The sequence below is a fragment of the Heterocephalus glaber genome, unplaced genomic scaffold (genome assembly GCF_053883595.1).
Source record: "Heterocephalus glaber isolate CG9 unplaced genomic scaffold, H.glaber_assembly_v1.0 deba00001531, whole genome shotgun sequence".
Taxonomy (NCBI): Eukaryota; Metazoa; Chordata; class Mammalia; order Rodentia; family Bathyergidae; genus Heterocephalus; species Heterocephalus glaber.
In genome coordinates this window covers 23,704,157-23,710,156 of record NW_028258329.1, presented here as the reverse complement: position 1 = coordinate 23,710,156, position 6,000 = coordinate 23,704,157, and positions in this window count along the sequence as shown.

The window sequence follows — 6,000 nt, the reverse complement described above, 5'->3', positions numbered from 1 at the left end:
ATGAGGTGTTGCCAGCCGGTTTGCAGTCCTAACACATGGGGGTGAGCACTGGTCTCACAGACACAGTCCCTCAAACTGCAGGTCATGCAGCTGCTGCTCTGCTGCCATCCCCGTTTACCTGCTGTCCTGCCCCTGGGTTCTGGCTGTAGGACAGGACAATTCCAACTGCCTCATCCCTTCACGCCAGGGACATCTGACTGTGGAGTTAGCCTGCATCAAAATCCCTGAAACACTCAGAATCATGCAGAGCTGCTCTCGGGCAGAGGGTGATGCTTAGCTCGTGCCCTCAGAGCTGGGCACCATTCTCACTCTCCCTCTTAAGCCTCCAAATGTGATATTATCCTTCTCATTTTACAGATAAGGGGACCCAAGGTCAGAGGGAAACAGGAGCCTGTCCCACATCACACAGCTAATCAAGGACAGAGGAGGGACCCAGGGCCAGCTGCCCAACCTGGTGTTGCCCAACCTCCCTGGGGACACTTCCTGAAGGGGCTGATGTGGGGTGCACACCCTGACAGGTAACTTGGGTTGCCTCATGCACTGACATCCTGGTATCCACCTGTTCTATGCAAGCAGCACTCCCCACTTTTGACAACCAAGGCTGTCTCCAGAAATTACCAAATAACCAGCAGGAGTAAAATTACCCCTGGGTTTGCATGTTAAAAGACTATACCTCATTCTGCTCTCAGATCTTACAAACCACTGAAACTGAGGCTGGTTAGCTTTAAGGCAGAGTAAAAGGAATGTATTGAAATGGTATCAGATGACTCATAAAAGTCCAGTGATGCTACAGAATAAGATTCAGGAAAGGGCCGGGGATTTAGCTCAGTGGTTCCGCCGCCTGCTTTGCAAGCGCAAGGTCCCAAGTTCTATCCCTGGTACCAAAAAAAAAAGAGAGATTCAGGAAAGGAGGAGGGACCAGGCCAGTCTATAAAATCACTCCAAGGGAAGAGTTCTTCTTTTCTTTTTGGTTTAGTTATCATTTTATCTTTTTTATTTTAATGTAATATGTAATACATGTAGATATTAATAAAGAAAATATAAAAACATTTCTATGAAGAAATAAAATTTCATAACAAACAAAATAATTACAGAATAACAATGGTAAATACACTGTGTATCATGATCTTGAAAGAACATATTTTCAATTGCTAATCTATTTCTCAATTCATCTCCTAAAAAAACTATTCCTTTTTCATATAAAATACTTTAATTATTAACAAAGTATCTGACACTCAGTATTATTTTGAACAATTTCTTCCTACTTCACAATATCTATTATACATCTTGGTCCCTATTTACACTTTCATTTTCTCACACCAGAGAGACAATGTGATATTTACACGTGTGTCCAATTTATTTCACTTAAGAGTATGGTCTCAAGGTGCATCCATTTACCTAGAAATGTCACAAGTTTCTCCTTCTTTATGGCTGAGTAGTACTTCATTATATTTTTTAAAAAACATTTTTTATCCATTCTTTGTTTGACAGGCATTTGGCTTGTCTTCAAGTGCACAGCCCACGTGGCTGAAGGGCTCACAGAGTGAGAAACAATGGTGAGATATTAAGAAAGACAGACTAAGAGATATAATAAGGTATAGGTGGGGCCAGGTGGGGCTCTAACACCTGATGGGAGGAAAATACCACCAACCAAATGGCCACATGTTTATTTATAGTGGTAGAGATAGGGGAAGTACAGGAGGAGGTAAAAGGGGCTGGTCTGTAACCTGAGCCAAGAGAGTAGCTAAGGTCTGCAGGACAGCATGCTTGGTTTTCCGGTGAATGGGTGGGGAGGAAGACAGTCCTCTTCTTGGTCCACCACCACTCCCTCTTGTTCTCCTTCTGCGGGGCCCTGCCTCATCCATGGGAGGAGGCAAGTTAGGCCTGGCCATAGTGATCTACAGCACAGTGCTCCCAGCATCCAAGATTTAGCTATTAAAAACTGTGCTACTATAAACATAGGTGCGCATATATCACTGTGGTATGCTGCTTTTAATTCTTTTGAGGAGATCCCCAGTAGGGGAATAGCTGGGTCAAATGGGACCTCTAATCCTAGGTCTTTGAGGTATCTCCGCACTGATTTCCATAGTGGTTGCACCAGTCTACACTCCCACCAACAGTGGAGAAGGGTTCCTTTTTCCCCACAGCCCAGCCAGCATTTTTTGTTGGTTGATTTCTTGATAATAGCCATTCTTTCTGGAGTGAGATGAAATCTCAACTTGTTTCAATTTGCATCTCTTGAATGACTAGTGATGTTGAACATTTTTTCATACATTTATTTGTCATTTCAACTTCTTCATCTGGGAAGTGTGTATTCATCTCCGATGCCCATTTTTGGATTGGATCTTTAAATTTGGGGGGTCTGATTTTTTTTAATTCTTTATAAGTTCTAGCTATTAGTCCTTTGTCTGAGGAACAACTGGCTAAAATTTTTTGTCTTTTCACTCTATTGGTGATTTCTTTTGCTGTACAAGAGCTTTTTAATATGATGAGATCCCAGTTGTTGCTTCTTTGTAGTATTTCCTGTGAGGTCAGGGTTTTGTTCATGAAGTCTTTCCCTATACCTATGTCCTAAAGAGTTGTACCTATTCTATCTTCCAGCAGAATTAGTGTTTCTGTTTTAATATTTAGATCTTTGATCCACTTTATTTTAGTTTAGTGCATGGTAAGAGACATGGGTCTAGTTTTAGTCTTCAGCATGTAGAAAGCCAGTTTTGCCAGCACTATTTATTAAAGAGGCTATCTTCCTTCCAGTGAATATGTTTGGCCCCTTTGTCAAAGATAAGGTGCCTGAGTGTGTTTGGGATTGTTTCTGCATCTTTCTAATCTGTTCCATTGATACTCAGGTCTGTTTTATGCCAGAACCACGCTGTTTTTATCATAGTAGCTCTGCAGTATAATTTCAAGTCAGGGATTATGATGCCCCCTGCCTTGCCTTTGTGACCCAGAATTGTTTCTGCTATTCTAGGTCTCTTCTGGTTCCTATGAATTTTAGGAATGTTTTCTCTAATTCTGTGAGGTACGTTAATAGTATTTTGATTGGGATTGCATTAAGTCTGTATAACAATTTTGGGAGTATGGCCATTTTTACTATGTTGGTTCTTCCTACCCAGGACCAAGGGTTATCTTTTGATTTTCTCATATCCTTTTTAATCTCCTTTTTCAGAGTACTGTAAGTTTCAATGTAAAGATTGTTTACTTCCTTTGTTAGATTGATTCCTAGGTATTTCATTTTTTTCAATGCTAATGTGAAAGGTGTTGTTTCCTTAATTTCTCTCTCTGTGAGTTTGTTATTTGTGTACAGGAATGCTGTTGATTTTTGAATGTTGACTTTGTATCCAGCTACACTACTGAATTTGGTTATTAAATGTAGAAGTCTTTTGGTAGTTTAGGGTCTTCTATGTAGAATATCATGTCAACTGTAAATAATGATAATTTAACTTCTTCTTTGCCCATCTTTATTCTTTTTATGTCTTTCTCTTGTCTAATTGCTGTGGCTAATGTTTCCAGAACTATATTGAATAGGAGTGGTGACAGCAGATAGCCTTGTCTTGTTCCTGACTTTAGAGTGAAAACTTTCAGTTTTTGACCATTTAGTAAGATGTTGGCTGGTGGTTTGTCACAGACAGCTTTTATCAGATTGAGATAAAGACCACCTATTCCAATTTTCTGTAGGGTTTTTTTTTTATCATGAATGGGTGTTGGACTTTGTCAAATGCTTTTTCTGTGTGAGATGATCATGTGATTTTTGTCTTTGGCTCTGTGGATATGGTGTATTACATTTATTGATTTGTTATGTTGAACCATCCCTGCATCTTTCCAACAAATATTTAATTTAACAAGTGTTTCTTGAGGGCCTACTATGTCCCAGATACTTGGGGTATCGGTAAGCAAAACAAAGTTCCCATCTCCATGGACCTCCTATTCTAGTGGAGAAAAGTATAAACAATAAACATAGAGAACAAGTAAACAGCATAATACATTAGAAGATTGCAAATTCAATCTGTGTAAAAAGTAGAGGAAGGTAAGGGGTCCATGGTGATAGACAGGTCCCATGACAGAGGGTCCAGCTGAACCATCTCTGCCATATGTAACTCATTTCTCCTAGCCATGTGCCACAGCCCATTGGAGACACAGGACCCTGGTCCCCAGGGATGGTGAGTGTCACAGCTAGAGGAATGAATCCTCTGTCCCTGCATCTCTGCAGCACCAACTCCAGCTGTACAGCCTCGGGTAGGAGCATCTGCCAGAGCAGCTGAGGTCACGTGGCTCCACCCAGTGCTAGGTCAGGGGCAGCAAGAGTCTGGCCGGTTTGGTTCCTGTAGGGAAAGAAGGTACCCTCTCCCACAGAAGATGCCAGGTGGAAAAAATAAAAGAATGCCCACTGTTTGGAGACAAACCCAAAAATTAGGCCTGGAAGCCAGACAAAGGAAAGGAGCAAGGGAGACAACAAAGCCATCAGCAGAGGGTTCAGGGATGAGACCAACACAAAAGGGAGGCCAACGCTTTAGCTTCTGGCTCAGCTGAGCCCATTCTGTGTCTTCTCATAAAAAGATCCTGTTTTTTCAAAAGCCAACAAACTGTAAATAATTGTGTACAAACTAGATTTCCACCCCAATGAGCCTGTGCTAAACAAAGTCTGATAAAGAAAAATTGAGCCATTTAAATTGCTGCTTCCATAACTAGCGCTGAGTATCACATTCAAATCCATGGGAACACTGAGTAAAGTATGGGGTCATCACATCACACAAGCTCTCTCTCCTGGCCATTTGCCCGATGCTGGGCCTTGATTCGGCCTCTGATTGTTGTCAAGATGCGCTTTAGTCCTGAACGTTACACAAACAAAATGCATAAATCACATTTTGCACAAATGAGCATTGCAATTCCCTTATAGCTAACTGACTTAAGCCCACTTTGCGTTTAGTGTTTATGAAATTTCCATTTGGCAGGTGGAACTGCAGCGGATGAGCACAGAGCACCCTGCTGAGGCCAACTGCTCACAGAGAAGCAGAGCCGTGCCACCCCAGGCCCACGTATGTCAGTGCCCCTCTCAGGGCCCCTTATGCGGAGCCTGTGGAGTGAGGGCCCAGCCTTCTATAGAAGTCATAAAAGAAGAATGTGGAAGCGACTCTGCAGGGCCTATCTCCGGAGAGTGACAGCAGAACCCTAAAGAAAAGCGAGGACTTCCGTCAGCCCAGTGTTCCCTTGCTCCTCTCCTGGGCCACCATGAAAGTGATCTGGGGAACTAGATAAGCAGAGCCCAGGTCTGCTCTATCCATGGGAAACATAAAGAAAGCCCATATCTCACTTTAAATTTTCCAGTAGCCACAAATTTTTTAAGTATAAAAGAAATAGGCAAAAAATTATGAACAACATATTTATTCTATTTAACCCAATATAACCAAAATGTTTTCACTTCAGAAAATAATAAGAAAATGATTAATGAGATGTTTTACATCTCTGATGCTAAGCCTTCAGACTCCTCCCGGTGATTTGTATTAGCAGCACATCCCAGTTGGGACTAGCTATGTGCATGGAGCAGCCACAGCGTTAGCATGGGAGCCCACTTTATTTCTGCATCTGCAATTTCCTTCTCTAATTAGCCAATGAGATCTGAAAAAATCTTTGAGTTGGAAGAATGTGAAATAGAAAATCAACTTGTCAGAAATTTCAGGTTAGGCCTTTGGAAAAATTTCAAAAAGTAGGGAAAAAATCCTACTTCCAGTGTGTTTCCAGCAAAGATGAAGTACATTTCCCTCTGGTAACTTCCAGGATTAATTCAGCTCTGTAGATGCTCCTTGAGGGCCAGCTGTGCACCAGGTGCTGCATTAGGCTTGAAGATGCCCCATGAATCAGTCTCCTGCTGTGAAGCCCCTGGCTCCCTGCACAGGGCATCTGCATACAAAGACAGGAGATGGGAACTCGGAGTGCTAGCATGGCATCCCCTTCTCCTTGGGGTGTTAACCAGTCAAGAGATGCCCCCAAATTCAGACAGGGTCA